We start from the raw sequence: 17280 nt of genomic DNA, 5'->3' as shown, positions 1-17280 counted from the left end.
TTTAAAAGCATTCTTCCGAAGACCGCATTATTTGAGAGTTTATCAAAAAAATTTCGAACGTCGTGCTTGAGGCAACGCGTCTGGCAACATTGTCCTCAATGTATGGACGCAAGAATGGTGCCTGGCAAAATTTTAGAATTCTGTGAATTTTCATCACTATCATACCCAATCTACAATAGAGTGCGAGCAGCGCGTAATGAACAACGTACTCGACCTTGTCCTTGCACGTGAGCAGCAGCTTTTTGGTGTTAGCTGGCTGATACATTAATCCTTCGAGGGGCCCTAGCTGGAATGGCAAGAGCCAATCCTTCGGGACGACCATTTTCTCAGGAGCCAGGGGAAAGTACCGTGTCAGTGGGTGGATAGATTTTGGATACTCCTACATGAATCAGTGGGGTGACGCATAAAATCCACAGAGCTGAAATCCTCGACCCATTCGAAATCACCGACTGGGAGGTGTTTTATCATACTGAATCCATAAAGATTGTTGCAATGTATGTATGATATGGGGGGGTACACTTCCTCCTTATCAGGATCGTACCCACTGCACAGAGGGTTGTTGGCACGTAAATGACGTCTGTTCGCCTGACAGAGTCCGCCTCTAACACCCGATTCAATGGTTCTGTACATGTCCTCTTCGGTGATCAATTCCAATATTGCTTGCATGTAATTTAGGGCGGATTGCCACGAATAGGATGCCAGAGAAACGCAATGAAGCAATTCCAATCCGAGTGCACCGTAGCACAGGCGTCGAAAGTGCTGCATTATGTCTGCATGTAACAGGGCATCCGTTTTCAGGTACAATGCATTATAATCCTGTAAACTCGAGCACCCAAAATGTTCAAATACATGCAGAGCGTACTGGTAGTCTTCATCACTTATATATTTCCCAGTTAGATCGTTCCGAAAGACGGATTTTTCTGGTAGGGCCAATTCATTGTACACTGTGAAAGAACTAATATAGCTGTACGGGAATACACCTTTACCAAGCAAAATTTCGTAGTCTTCTCCAAATACCTGCTTAAGGCATTGGAACGACTCTGTGCCCCCCATGCATTTGACAGTTTCCACAAGCTCCCCCAGCGACGAATTTAGGTACTGCATGGCATCTTTGAAGAGGAAGGTGCCAATTTCGAACGCACAAATTTTTTCTATGGAGCTGGCTACAATGAAGGGAGGTCGCTTCCACCCGAGAACGTGAAATTAACGTAACAGTCCAGCCAAATTGTAAGACAAATTGTGGATCATGATCGGCAATTTTTCTCTGGTAGTGCACGCGACATTGCAGGGGTTACACAATGTTGCAACATAATTGGTCGCACTACCGGTACAATGCTTCGAATGATCATGATGCCGAACACGAGGTATGTCTTTCGTTTACTCCTGTTTACAGTATGCGCAGTGGGTAGTGGCACTGTGCTTTGCGTGTTGCTCATTGCTCAGCACCATAGTGGCAGGGCAAGCATTCAAAGCGATCATTTCATCGCGCATTTCCATGAGTGCCTTCACACACTGCTTTGCCGTGTCTTCCCCATGGTGTGTTCTAATGCGCATCACCTTTGAGTCGTGGGTGCACACAAGCACAGCACAGAAGCTAGAGGTAATGTGACGTTGCATGCCAACACCACTGGGTGCGAGTACGCTCTCCCTGTCCAACGCAACGACATAGTTGTACTGTTGCATGTACTGTACTTTAGTAAACTCTACAAAATTTTTTCCTGGCTCACAAAATTCTAACAGGATTTCATTTACATCCGTGCACAGGCGTCGATGTTTCGCCATGCTCCTTTCCTTCTTAAAAGAGCGCGTGCACCACTCGAATACGAAACGGTTACTTTTTTTTGTCAACAAACGCTCGAAAGATTTTATTCCAAAAAAACGCTCATCAACCTCCAAAAGATAAATTTTCTTTTCGAATTCCAGTTTTGCGGGTCGTGACACCTGCACTCTCTGATCGACATAGGCGTAAACGTACATGGATATCTCGTTTTGGACTTCAAATTCATCCAGATCAGAGAACGAAACAGGGAAGCAGCTAGGCCACCGGTACGCTGTTGCATAATTTTCGTATTTTTCCATCTGTTCCTTTCCAGTGGATGCAAGAGGACGAGCGCATTGTACTTAAAGCACTCGCCCTCTTTACGTGTCGGTAAAGGAACATTCGTTAGGATGTTACTACGATTAGCCAAATTGGTGGGAAGTACCCCATTGCAGCCGAATTTTTTAATTTGCACAGCAGAAATACACATTTGAACGTTTTGGACGTCAGTGGATACAAACCCACTACCCTCACGCTGCTAATTTTCAATGCGCCCGTGAACTCATGAATGACGTCCATCAAAGTATCTGCGATAGCTCCATCACTGTGGACCTCGCGAGCAAACGCCATAAAATGAGCTATGTGTGCGGTTATATCCCCTCGATTTTCTTTCATCATCAGAACAAATGCAAAACCTAAAAGGTATTCTTTGCGCTCGCAAAATAGCAATTATGTTGTGGAAGGGATTCATTAAATATTGTCGCAAGTCCTCCACTCCCTGATCGTGAACAGATGCCAATAGCACGAACGCTTTGACGATACCTCGAAATGCGCTATCAGTTTGAAAGAAAGGCAGGAAGGAAATGTCCACATAGGGATGTGATCGCTCGACGTGAGCACACAATGTGCCTGGTGAAATGTCTGGAGAAGATGGTTATTTCTCTTCTAACGGCTCATCATCCTCGATATAATGAGGATCAAAACAGCAGAACACGCATCTAGGCACTGAAAAAAAAAAGAAACACTAAGGAAACATGCACCACAGAGCATGGATGAAAAATACTTACTTTTGAAGCGTGCTCCGCACACTCCCGAAGCGATGCGAAGACTGCTGCCTCTTTACGCATCCTCCCCACTTATATAGCGGCGACCTCGCTGCATGCCCCAACATGCACATGCGGGGAGTCGTCATACCTTAAAAATAACTTGCTCTGCATGTTCAAGGTCGCAGCTTGCCCTTGGTTTTATGTAATGCTCCCTCCACCTACGCCACTGCCACACCTGAGCGCAAAGTTCGCTCTCATCACATGTCATTCCAATATATGCAATATTGCTTCCATGAGCAGGCACAGAACCATCCTCTTTTTTTGTTCACAGTGGCTGTGGAAGTTCAAAAATATTACTTAAACGAAACTAATCGCAGTGAAATGCATATTCATCTCAGACAGGAGTTTCTACCCTCAGCGATAAACCCTCAGATACCCACATTTCTGCTCGAATAGCAAAACAGCTAGGACTTCAAAAATTAAACACATGCTAACAAACTACCCCAAGAACACACATGGTCCTCAGGATGTCCACAGTGTCATCGTGTCCTCGTCCTTCGAGGTGTATGCCCATAACCGTCCTGAGGATAACACTCGCGGACTGTCCGTGAAGAGTCATTCAGGTACGTCCTGTGCCCGTCCCTACGGGTAGCTAGGGGGACGAGAAATAGTATTTTGTTTAGTTTACGTGCTCAGACTCCCTAAACACATTTGTTTTGTTTTGGGGCCGATCCTGGGACCTGACTGAGATTTTTCTTAAATAAAGGATGGCCCAGCGTAAAATTCCCTGCCGCCAAAAAGAATGACTGTCTATGATACATGAACGATTTCTCGTGGAAAGAACAGAAACGCGCGATGCTGTTGCACTACTTTTGACTTTCAAAGTTCCTACCTGAATGTCTCAAACCAACGTGAGTAAGAAACATAGACTTTGGAATGAGGCAAACCTAATACTTCAATCGATTCCTCGCTTTAAGTATTTTTTCTTTGCGTAATCGAAAGAAGCATTGAGAGCTCACCCTTCGTTTTGCGTAGCAGGCTAGCAGGACTCCCGTATTTACGGAGGGACGCGTTATATTAATAAATGGTATCTGTTTCGACTTCGGAAGAGAATTCTAGTACCTTTCCCAGTTGGAAAAACAAAGTGGAATCTGAAGTGGTTTAAACAGGATCCACTTAAGGCTAAAGTGGTTTAAACAGGATCCACTTGGAGGCCAAAGTGGTTTAAGCAGGATCCACTTGGAGGCCAAAGTGGTCAAGCAGAGATCAACTTTGGGGCTAAAGTGGCCAAGGAGGGATCCACTTAAGGCCAAAGTGGTCAAGCAGAGATCCACTTTGGGGCTAAAGTGGCCAAGGAAGGATCCACTTAAGGCCAAAGTGGTGAAGAATTGATCCACTTTGAAGCCAAGGAGGTCAAGAACGGATCCACTTGGGGGCCAAAGTGGTCAGAAATGTACCCACTTTGAAGCCAGAGTGGTTCAGGATGGAAGATCGAGAGGTCGAGTACAACGGTACATCATCACTCTCAAATTAAGTAATAATATATGATTGGGGAATTTATTGGCAGGAAAAAGAAAAAAATGATTAGGATAATATATAATTAAGAAGAACGCTTCGTGTTCGTGTTGAGGAAGAACTGATTCAAACCAATTCAAACAAGTGAACTTCCATCACCCGAACCGCATCGAAATTATTGCAAGTGAAATTTAAATGAAAACTTGAAATTAAAATTTATTCCGAACAAATCGACCGAGGAGGAACGTCGGCCGCGATATCGCCAAGAGGGCGCGTCGTAATACGTTTCCGTGGCGCACCACATCGTGGCTCGTGCGAGTTGAAAATAGTTCGCGTTATTTCAAATGTTTGTGAACGTATTATTCTCAAAAGTACATGTGCCATGGTACTTTACTATTTCACCTCTTACTGTAAGCCATTTTTAATGCATTCCGTACAACAATCGGTGGATGTATGTCGACTCGTCCTCCAGAAGCGAGGGGGAACGCCGGCCGGGACCGCCAACGGTCTCCAGTCTCTCACGAAATGTTGGAGCATCGGGTTGTGTGCGGTCGCTCTTAAGTACTCGGCGTCATTCGTGCTTGATTTCGAGGATGTTATCCGTCTCTAAGGTCAGTAGTCGATTTGTCAAGCATTCCCGTTTTTTCAACACCGCTGTGCATGTTTTTACCCTTGCACTCGCAGGCACCGCGGCCGTTGACGGGAGGATCGTGCTCTCAGTGTGTTGCCACAAGCGCTGTGTCCAACGGTATGTAATATATTTTGCTGCTCACATACGTTGAGATGCGGCTGTTCCAGCAGATTTTGCATTATCTTTCGAAATGCTATTACTTGAAGGTTACCCTCGTTCGACGCGACTGGCATAGGGGCGTCGGCATTTGGCAGGTGGACAAAACGGATTCTCAACGAAGCTGGACTTAAATTTCACGCAAGAAAGGCAAGCTGGACGGGCATTAGAAATCTCCTACGAAAAAAAGCTTCATGCCATTTTTTTCGTCGTCACTGTTCGGACATGGGGAGACATCTCTGTGAACTTTCTCATTGTGGATTTATGGTGTCTGTTGATGATTGACAGAATACCTTCACAACATGTAAGTGCTTATTACGGTTTCTGTTCTTGGCATTTCTAGTCCTGCTAGCGATTTTCAACCGCTTGGTGAACACTCGCTCTTATAAAAACATCACAAATAACTTTCACAGTTGTATCTGCCACTTTAAATATTTTCACATCTACTGTATTTTTACGTGTGTAAGAATAAATATTCACGCAGGAACGGTATTTTGTGTAACTCATTTTTACAGCGAAAACATGCTTTCTGATGCAACAGAATAATCACTGCGCATTCAAAAAGTGCATCGGAAATTAGAATTTCAGTGTGACTTTAATGGGAAAATCCTTGATGCTGTTGGCCAACGGGAAACTATAGGCAGACCTCCAACTGTGCGACTGGTTCCACTTCACATTCACATTTAAAACGATTTCTCATTTAAAGCCTCTAAATTCGTGTTGTTTTCAATATGGTATTTGTCCTAAATTGTCGATTCGGAATGAGAAATTTTGGTCACTTTCAATTAAAATTGTGTATCTGATCTCCGCTTAAACCGAATAAGATTTCTGGTCTGGGAGTGTGAGTTTGTAGAGTTAACTTGGACAGTTAAATACATATGTTGTGTTCTGCACTGGAGTAAGCACTGTTGCACTTCCGCCTTCAGGTTCACGTTAACGTTGTGTGATTATGTACTGAACCAAATACAGCAAATGCTGTTATAACGTTCCCTGCTTTACCACGTGCAGTGTCATTTCTTCCTCCATGTACACACTATGCAGCAAGGAATGTTTTCTTTCCCCATCTACAAGTAGTTTGGTTTATGCAGTGATCCCTACCTCAGAAACCAGTTGGAGCTGGACCCACCTAGAAAGCCACTTGCAGCCCTTTCCACTCTGGAAACCACTTGTAAGGACATCCAGTCTGGAAACCACGAAGTGGTTTCCAGAGTGGATCTGCTTGCAAGTGGGTTCCAAAGTGGACTTGGTTACAAGTGGTTTTCAAGGTGGATCCAACTGCAAGTGGTTTCTGAAGTGGGAATTGTTTCATAAACCACTTACAAGTGGTTTCCAAAGTGGACATGGTTGTAAGTGGTTTTCAAAGTGGATCTCAAAGGGGTCTGGCTGAAGTGGTTTCTCAAGTGGGAATTGTTTCATAAACCACTTGCAAGTGGTTTTAAAGAGGATCCACTTGCAACAGATTTCCAACTGGGTTCGGAGTGGGTTTCTGAGTGGGCAAGCTTAAGGCTTGTCCCACACCTATGAGGATTTCTCAGACTTAGTGTCCTTCAGAAGATTCTGTTTCGAACAGGAACAACAAAAATGCTCCCATAACTTTGGTGTCATTGCAATTTGGTGCAACTTGTGTAAGCACTTGGCGGATGTGCGTGCCAGAAAACACAAAATACATAAAACAAATCAAAGCAGAGAATTGACGGAAAGCATTGTCCTTTATGTGTACTTAAACTGTCCTAAATTGGTCCCTGAGGATGGGCGAGGGACAGCCTCGGGGACGTCATCTCATATGCCAAAGTGGCAGTATTATGACATTTTGAGGATCAGATTTTGACATCCTAGGGATGCCATACCTGTCCCCATCTGACAACCTTAGGATAGTCCTGGGATGACAGTGTGTTCTTGGGGTACCATCAACTGACAAAACACACCTATTTCTGCTATCAGATAATTCTTGCATAATGCTGCATACACAGTTGCATTGTCATTGTGTAAAGAAAGCACAGGACAAGGATACACAAATTCCCTTAAGCGATGAGCGAAAGGGTTAAGAAGGAGCGCTCAGGAATAATCGCAGAATCACCGCACAGCGCTACGATAATCAACGGCTAACACAAGATGACAGCAACAACATACTAGCGGCGGGTAAATATGCAACAAGACTGCTAAATAAGTCCAGACATGCCACAGCGCATGCAAAACATGTAATGAATATCCCCAGTTGACGTCGCAAGTCAGAAAAAAAAGAACACACACACACAGCAGCTCAGGAATGCATAAGGAGACGTGCTTTATAGGAATCTCTACTCCTGGCTCAGATACTAGCATTTCTGTTCAAATACCCACAACTGCAAGATTAAGCACTGTTTACTTCTTCAACATACCGTGCGACTAATAACATCTAACAAACAAACAAACCCACTCCTCATGAATTTAGCTTTACCAAATGGCTTTCTTCTGAGTAAAAGCAGTGAAAGAAGAAAAGAGCCGTGAAAAATTACACGCACTTGTGCTTGAATAGCCATAACAACAACAAAAAAAGCACACCCTAATAAACCGAGAAAAATGCACTCATTTCTGCTATCAGGTAATTTTCGCATAATGCTACATACATAGTCGCGTTGCCCCTGCGTAAAGGAAGCAGAGGACAAGGGTACACAAATTCAATTGTGAAAATCACTCTTACTTTAGTAGCCGAATACGATATAGGCTGATTTTTCTTTGTTTTTTACGGGTGAAAATTGCAATAAGAAGGCACTGCTACAGCACACAGTACACAGTCGAGTCACTCACACGAAAAGGCATCTACAATGTACTTACTGGTTATGTGGGGTCACAGCTGCACAAACACAACACTTACTAACGGTGCGTGTGCAACCACCTTCATTTCTGCGCATTATCCATTGGAATCTTGTGGTACACAACGTCCCTTGTCGAAAAAGCACACTTGGAGTATCCCCGAACATTACAGTAGATGCCTTGCATCGCTGTCAGGTGAAGTTCTGTTCAATTTCGGCAGGAAATGAACTTTTTGCATACACAAACCACGAGAGACGCAATTCATGCTGTGCATGACGCTGTGTGATATGGTTGGGAGGAGAGCAAACAGTGGATGCTGATAGTATTTTTGATACTGTTTCTTCGGTATTTTGAGGAATTGTCCCAGTAATTCTTGTTATTCTTGAAGTAGTGTTTATTGGTAATTAGTAGCCGGTCATTAGTTCATCGTGTATTACTTAGGTATCACATGACGGGAGTACTTCGCTCATGACTTTTTTAGCTGTTGCGGGGCACAACCTACCATCCGATTTATTTTTTCTAATTTATGCAGTGTAATAAGTAACGCGCTTTGAGTGCTTAGGCTTTGTGTGCAGCATCACACAGGCAAATACTACCAGGTCACACACAGAAACATGGGGGTCAAATTTCACTTTACAGTTCCTTTAAGTGGTCCCTTCATGTGCAGTAAGTTCACGTTTGTTAGCGAAGGTGTTGAGGAACCTGAATGATGCCGTGGACTAGCCACAGTCACAAATATTCTACGAGCAGAAATATGCTTCACCGAGCATGCAGGACGAATTCGGGGACTCTGTCAAATTTACCAAGGAGCTACCACGAGAGTGGGACACGTGGCGTGCTATGCTCATCGTCGTCGACGATCACATGACGAACTACAATTTCTTGAAGGAGGTTACCGATCATTTCATTCGGGGCTCTGACCCAACGCGTCGATCTTCTTACTCGTTCAAAGCATCTTTTTCAACAGTAGCCATTTTAGAACTATATCCTACAACGCCAGTTACGTCATCCTGTGGCGCACCGTCTGCAGCGCAGGGGCGGATTTAAGGGTCTGTCATGGGGGGGGCGGTCCTAAGAAAATTTCGTGCTTTGTGGCACAGCATCATACAGGAGATAGGGTTTTTACATAAGAAACACGGCCATATAGGGAGGGGCGCTCGCCCCCCCCCCTTACATCTGCCCCTGCCGCAGCATCCACCAGATGGAACATTTTGGGCAACAGCTATTTTGTAGAAAAAGATTGAAGTATTTTCTGGACACATATAAACAAGCGATGTCGTCGCCTCATGCTTATTTACTTGTGGGTCTTCACAGCTATATGCACGAGGGTCACAGGTTGCGTAGCAATAGCTTTCCGGGAGAACGTCAATATATCTACGCTCAAAAGTGAATCTCCATCCTCACCTCACTTTATTCAAAGTGCTCTCCACTCTACCCCCTCTGTGCCGTAGCGACATCTTGAGACGTTCTTCCTTGTCCGACATGAAACACCTCTTTGAAATTTGTCTCAGTGTATCGAACAAAAAGGTGACGTTGGCTCCAGATATGTTCGCACGTTTGAAGAAGCACAAACGTTTCTTACGTCGGCTCGCCTACAAAAAGATTCACAAGAATCTGCAACATTTGAAGCGCTATTTGTCTCAGCAGCGAGGGCAGGGCCTTCTTTCGTCAGTGGTTCTTTTCCTGCTTTCCGCCATTTTAAGCCTTTTCGACGCCCCCTCCAATGGCCAAGAAAATTGAAGTGACCGGCTCCATCGGAAACATTCTTTCCTCGAAGGAGAGTGACAACGTCAAACGGAAACTCATACTGCAGGCACTCTATCGTGTACTTAAGCAGTACGGATTCGATCCCTACGACAATAAAAACAAGGCGTCCGACGCTACAAATGACTTGGACTATTCACTCCTCTCTCCAGAGGTTGACGAAGAGGAAGCGGAAAGGGTCGTCTCGGAATTAAAAATGGTTATTTCCTGGGGTCACGAGGGTTGTGTCTCTGTCTCGGGCAAGCCCACCAGGCACTCCTCCGTTTACGAACTCGTCAATTATTTGTTGCAACGTAAGACAGCGAAGAAACCGGCCTGGTTCCCCAAAGTCTCGAAACTATTCCGCCAGATTTCCCTGCCCAAATCTTGCGAGCCTCAGCAGTAGCAGCAAGCCTCTATAGCGTGGACAACTTATGGAGGGATATGAGTAACCTGAGGGTGGTCTGGGTGGAGTGGACCGCTATAGAAAAGCGCGTCACTTGAGCAAAAGGAAGGCTCTCGCCATTCTCAGAAAGCTGGCCCTTACAAAAATGAACACTGACTCAGTATTGACACTTTATTTTAAGCTTTATGTATTATATTGACAGCCTATTACATTTATCAATTTATTGACTTCTGTAAATGAATGTTTATGTCCTTCGTATTGATTTTCTATGTATCAGGCAATGCCGTGTCCCGGAGTTGGGGTTGAACTTGTGGCGATGAGAAATAAATCCGCTGTCCTTCCATTCCTATGGAATGTAGAATTGCCCTGCGCTGCTCCGCTGATAGGCCTGCTGCTCCTGAGGCACCAAGAAAGAACTCGAAGCGCAGTCGCAACTGTGCCCACGGAATATCTGGCATTCCCGGCTTTTCCAGAAATACGGCCGGCGGGGCAAGTCCCGCGAAAGTGCCTGCAGCAGCCAACTGGGTCATTGTAGAATGTGGAAAAACAGCCGCAACGGCGAGCAAGGCTACAACTAACAGCATTGGGTATCATGATACGCCCCCATCGTCGCCAAGTTATCTGTCGTGTACACGGAAGCACGGAAAGGCAGCGAATGGCACGTTTATTGACGTTACAGATGGTTATATTCAGATGTGACGACATCAATGGCGATACCGATGTGGATACCACAGATACTTTGAAGCATTCCTGCTCCCCAATCCCCAAATACATCAACCACTGCAAAAACTGCACACACAGTAGGCACCCCAACTATTACCTTGTTCACATTCAAATGAAACATTCTTGAAACTGCTGTTTCGCCACAACAAGATTTTTCACCGTCTCAAAGCTTGTGAACTCAGACGTCCAGTCGTTGCATTTCAAAGGCAGATGGACATCTGCGCTGATATTATGCACGTTTCCTATACATGCCATCGTAGCGTTGACGGTCTGGCAAATAACTCGTCACAAAAGCAGCATGTCGTTGATGTCAGTAGTATAGTTATAGACTGTATAAGAACCAGACTGTATAACAATATACCAGTATAATAATATATACGTGCATAAATAAATATAAATATATAAATATACATACCACCTCTTTCTAATGAAAGTGGTGGTATATTGTTATACTATATATTATTATATATATATTATATATATTATATATATATATTATATATATATATAATATATATTATAATATATATATATTATATATATATATATATATTAGTATTGGTATACTGTATATATTATTATACTGGTATATTGTTATACAGTCTGGTTCTTATACAGTCTATAACTGTACTACTGACATCCACGACATGCCGCTTTTCAATGCCAATTTTTTCATGCCAATTCCAATCCAATTGTAATTCAACTCTAAGCCAAAATCCAGTTCTAATCCAACACAATCCAATTCAAATTCAACACAATCCAATTCAAAGCCATCTGATTGGTCGCCTTTAGCTCCACCTATTTCACGTGTATTGGCCCATGCTATGCCTATTGATCGCTGATTGGTCAATCGTAGTTCCACCCTTTATGCTAATGAGCTGGCTTGGCTCCACCCCTTCACGTTGATTGGTCCACGCTAAGCCCACTGATCGATGATTGGTCGACTACTCACCCTTTTATGCTAATGAGCTGGCTTGACTCTTTATACTAATGAGTGGGCCCCTTCACGCTGATTGGACCATTCCAAACCCACTGATCGATGATTGGCTGGCTTAGCTCTGCACCTTTATGCTAATGAGTCGGCATGGCTCCAACCGCCTCACGATGATTGGTGCATGCTAAGCCCGTGGCTCTGCCATCTGATTGGTCAATTCTAAGCCTACTGATTGCGGATTGGCTCCGCACATTTTCTACACTTATAACCCATCTGATTGGCCGATCCTCATGACCCACCGACGGTGACCAGATTGCACGCTCGATAGCGGCCCCGCTGCGGCTTTATCTTAGCCAGACAGGAAAAAATACATTTCAACGTTTATTGAGTACATGTTTGAGAAAAAGCATGGCAGCCTTGGAGAGATTAATTCCTTTGATGCTAGGAGTGGTTCCTCGAAAGTGATGGATCATGTAGACGTCTCTAGGACAGCGGCTAAGAAAAATTTCGTCCTCCGTGAGTTGGCACTTCAACGTGCACTGGATATCTTCGTAGCTGTCGCTCACGTCCAGCGAGTGAAGGCACGTGCGCAGCGATCCAGTAGCTTCCCTGCCCAGGTTAATGCCGGATCGCATAGGTACCACGTGCCACTCTCTGATGGCCAAGATATCGCCCGGTCATTCGTGCGCATACATGTGTTTATCCTTCTCCAGCTTGATGCTCGCCCTACAGTTGCCTGCGTCCAGCGCCGGCGCGCACGAGACGAGTGAAAAGAGAACGAGGTACTACATCCTTCCAGTGACGCAGTCCAAATGACGCTACTCCTTCTCATCCTCTGCATTATCTGAAGGGGGAAAGAACGCCAGGTGAAATCCCGCTATCTATGTCATCCACTCGAGCTTACCATATTCGCAGCTTCCGTACGGGTACGAGTCCAAGTCATTGTAGAGGTATCGTTTGTCGTCGTGCGCCATCAGACTTCTTTTCACATTTCTGATGGTGTACGTGCACTGTCTCTTTCCTACTATTGACACCTGTTCGTGCGATACGCTAGTGTGCTTGAATAGGGTATCGTGGTACGTATCATGGAGGAGGTGTTTGCGCACAATGTTCTTTTTGACCCCTTTAGCTCTTGCTATCTGTTTTCCCCCGGCTAATTTGATGGAGTACATTTTGGCTTTCAAGCCAAACTTTAACTTTTGAACGCACCAAGCCTACCGCGATTCCTCTCGCTGTACAGCGGACGATCGCGATCGAAGGAAGACAAGTCTAAATGTTCGTTGGCGATCGCACGTAACTGATCTTCATAGTCCTCGCAGAATAGGGCGAGGATCAGAGAATCCGTGTCAAAGTAGCAGGTAATCACCGGACAAGTGAGCTTACTCACCATGGTTTCATAGTAGAACAAGTACATGGTTAACTTACTCAGTTCTAAAATCGTAAAGCCAATCTGCAGGGGGAAATCGCATCGCACTTTTCTTTTGCGCATTTCGTACATGACGCAATCGGGGGACAAAATTTCCATTCACACACATTCCGCCCAACTCCCGAGGCGACTCGCCGTCTCCTCATCGAAGGTTACTCGAATATCCCGCATATTAAATTTATTTAGCAGCGTTCTCCCGAAGACCGCATTATTTGAGATTTTATAGAAATTTTTTTCGAACGTCGTGCCCGACCCTAGTAAAAAAAACAGCCTGGATTCACTGTGGAACCAGCCTGGAAAGGCCATCCCAGGCTGGGGCTAGGCTGGCCAAGGCTGTTTCCATGCTGGGTCTAGTGCTGTTTGAATTTCCATTCTGAGACCATCCAACTTCCACTCTGAAACCAGGATGGTTCCCTGCTGGAGCCGAGCTGGAAATGGGATATTCCAGCGACTATGCTGGAATGTGCGAGTTTGTTCACTGTGAACACTGTGAAGATAATGTTGGCTTATATACGGGGGAAAAAAGCCGAAATTAATTTCACAAATGTGTGCAAATAATTTATGCCCAAATATAATGAAATAAATACAATACTAAAATAAAAAATAAAATAATAAAATAAATACCCAAAGGTGTGCAATGTTATGCACAGAACTCCACGTACATGAGTAGATTTCAAAAAAAATTATTGTTGATTAGCTTCACGCTGCGAAACGTGAGCTTTCCCGGTTTGTCAAACCGAAACTTTAGCCATAATGCTCTCATCGTAAAATGCGACCAACCACCATCGGCATTAACTCAGAATCTGCTTTGAACTGGGAAACGTCGGTTGTTGTGTTGGCGTCGCAGCCTGGTAATTTAGGTGTTTCCTCCTGCATTTCACCTTCGCCGACCATATAAAAGTGTGAACGTCTTTGCATTTGTGTAGTCGTGTGCTCTGTTATGCATTTTGTTCCTGAATCCGTGCACGAGCTCTATTACGACAAAGGGTAAGCTGCGTGTGTAGTACCGTTGATCCTAAGTCCTAAATCTGAACCAAGAGGTGCAGTAGTGACCCGATACTTATCTATAGTTATCTGAACTGCCTGTGTCATTGTCCCGCTTGCACGGGACGGACTTTGTCGGACAGTTAAATGAAAACGAGCGATTGAGAAGTGACCTTTGTGATTTCGCACATGCCAAACTTTGCATCAAACTGTCACATTATCGTCTCATAGTGTTGCTACTGTTGCTGCATGTACACTATTTGTAGTATGTCTATTATCATACCTGTTATGGGGTGTTAGTTATTGTTGTTAAAATAAATATTTGAAATTATTGCTGATTGTCACTTTATTCATTTGTTATAGTGTGTTTCCAGTTTCTGCTTTGCGCAGCAATTTATCTTCTATAAGTTGCTTCTACTTGAGCGGAACCTCCTGCTTTGGAACATAAGTTCCAGCAGAAGGTACAGGCTGAAGTGGAAGCGCTCCTACATCGGGACCCGATAATCTGGCTGGAGACACGCTGCATATCCAGCCTTGTTCCAGCCTGCGTCCACTGTGGAACCATAATAGACCAGTCTTTCTCCGGCTGGATGCAGCCTGTTTCTAGCCTGGTACAAGCCCGTTTACAGGCTAGATCCAGTCAAATTCCAGGCCGGAACCAGCCTGTTTCCAGGCTGGAACCAGTCCAATAATCCAGCTGGAATTGTCACTGCATTTCCAGCTGGAATTTTTACTAGGGGAGTTAAGGCGTCTGGCAACATTGTCCTCGATGTAGGGACGCAGGAATGGTGCCTGACGAAATTTTAGAATTCGGTGAATTTTCGTCTCCCTCATGCCCAATCTACAATAGAGCGCGAGCAGCACGTAATGAACGACGTACTCGACCTTGTCCTTGCACGTGAGCAGCAGCTTTTTGCTGTTCGCATGCTGATACATTAACTCTTGGAGGAGCGCTCACTGGAATGGCGAGAGCCATTCCTTCAGGACAACCGCCTTCTCGGGAGCTAGGGGGAAGTACCCCGTCAGCGCGTGGATAGATATTTTGGATACTCCAAGTCGCAAACGTAAACGTACCCCACGTCCGAATCCGTGGGGTGATGCATAAAATCCACGGAGCTAAAATCCTCGACCCATTCGAAATCGCCGACGGGAGTAGTAAGTACTGACCACGTTTATCCGAAAATGCACATCTTCGTCTAAACACGAGTAATTAATTAATTAGAGCTAATTGGGACCCCCCACATTACTCAGCACCCTCCAGAGGGTTACCTCACTAATTAAGGAGCATCTAACTCGTGTCCAGACCAGATGTGCGTTTCCGAATAATCGTGGTCATAAAAAATAAAAAATAGATAGAGATAGAGTGGAGAGAAGGAGTTTAGTTGAAGATCAACGACGCTATCTTGAAGCAAGCAGCCCACAGAAGCAAAGCAGCCCACCACAACAGCAGTCACGGGGAGCGCAGAACGATGCGACTGCTCCATCCGACAGCCAGGCAGAAAACTGACTCGTAATGGTTTTTTCTCCTGTATAAAGTCCCGCATCTGCACCTCCTAGCGGTTACATTCACAACGAATCTTACGACAAAATTATTAAGAATCAAGCCAGCAATACTCTCGTTCCCCAGGCAGAAGAAGATAGAAAATGGCGGAGATGCCCAGACAACAGCAACCAGCGCCTGACATGCACGGGCATGAAAATCATAAAAAAGGGGGACAAAGCTATCACGTGCGAAAGAATTAGTTACACAACAACAGGAGCGCAGAACGATGCGACTGCTCCATCCGACAGCCAGGCACAGAACTGACTCATAATGTTTTTTTCTCTTCTATAAACTTACGCATCAGCAGCCCCCTAGTGGTTACTTTCTCAACTAATTTCATGGCAAAATTATTAAGAATCACGCCAGCGCTACTCTCATTCCCAAGGCAGAAGAAGATAGAAAATGGCGGGGATGCCTGGACAACGGCAACCAGCGCCCGACATGCACGAGCATGAAAATCGCAAACAAAGCGGGAACAAAGTTGGCGAAAGAATTAGTTACACATCAGTCACGAGGAGCACAGAACGACACATCCATTCCGTCTGACAGGCAGGCGCAGAACTGAATCGTAATGCTTTTTTCTCCTCTATAAAGTCATGCATCTGTCCCTCTTCCGGTTGATTTCTGAACTAATTTAATCGCAAAATTATTAAGAATTGTTCTAGGAGTATTCCCATTCAGGGCAGCACTATCGACATTGTCAAGACAAGAATGTTCCTTGTCAAAAAAGAAGAAAAAAATACGAAGCTAGATGCGTCAACAGAGGAAAGCATGCATGTCGGGGCATGTCAGGAGCGCTATTACACGACGACAAATCACACGACTGCTGGGCAACAAAGGAAAGCAAACACAGAGAAACACTTGAACAGAGGAAAAAGACACTCACCATCATCGGACACGTACACCACATTCCCTCATTGTAAATCCGTTCGTCACAAAATCCACCACAACCATCACACACCATTCACCAGTGACGAACCACACATCCGCACCCCAACAGAGGCAAACGGAATCCCACCGAAGCTCCGCTCTTCCACTAACGGCCAACGCAATTGCTAGGAACAGAATTAATGCATCCACACCCGTCAGTGTCCAACAGAGAAGTGAATCCTTGCGCCCCCTGCAGGTCTTGCTCATTGGTCGTGACATCATTCAATTGTCTCAAGGCTACACTGTTTTTTTCTACTAATGCTCCTCTGGACAAGGTCCACATGAAACAATAGAGTCGCGGTATGATGTCGTCATGCTCAAGGACGCGTACGCTCTAGACAGGGGACCTATTATTTATTGAATCACTATCCCAAGATTATTTACTTTATTCTACTATAATGATTGCATAGGGAACTATTGCAGAAAGACACCATACATGAGAGGTGATTGTAGGAATTAAGCATTTCATTCTCAAAGTCTTACTAAATGAGACTTGCAAAAGAACAAGATAACGGTTCAGCAAGACATGTCCATCCCATCCAAGAGCCAGGAAGATAACTGAATAATGACGTTTTGTTCCTCGACTGGATAAAGCCATGCACCTGTCCCTCTGGAGGTTACTCTCTCAACTAAATGAATTGCAAAATTATTAAGAATCGTTCTAGCACTACTCCCATTCAGGGCAGCACTA

The sequence above is a fragment of the Ornithodoros turicata genome, chromosome 6 (assembly GCF_037126465.1).
Source record: "Ornithodoros turicata isolate Travis chromosome 6, ASM3712646v1, whole genome shotgun sequence".
Taxonomy (NCBI): Eukaryota; Metazoa; Arthropoda; class Arachnida; order Ixodida; family Argasidae; genus Ornithodoros; species Ornithodoros turicata.
The sequence above is the reverse complement of the archived record's forward strand: the minus strand, read 5'-3'. Positions refer to the sequence as shown.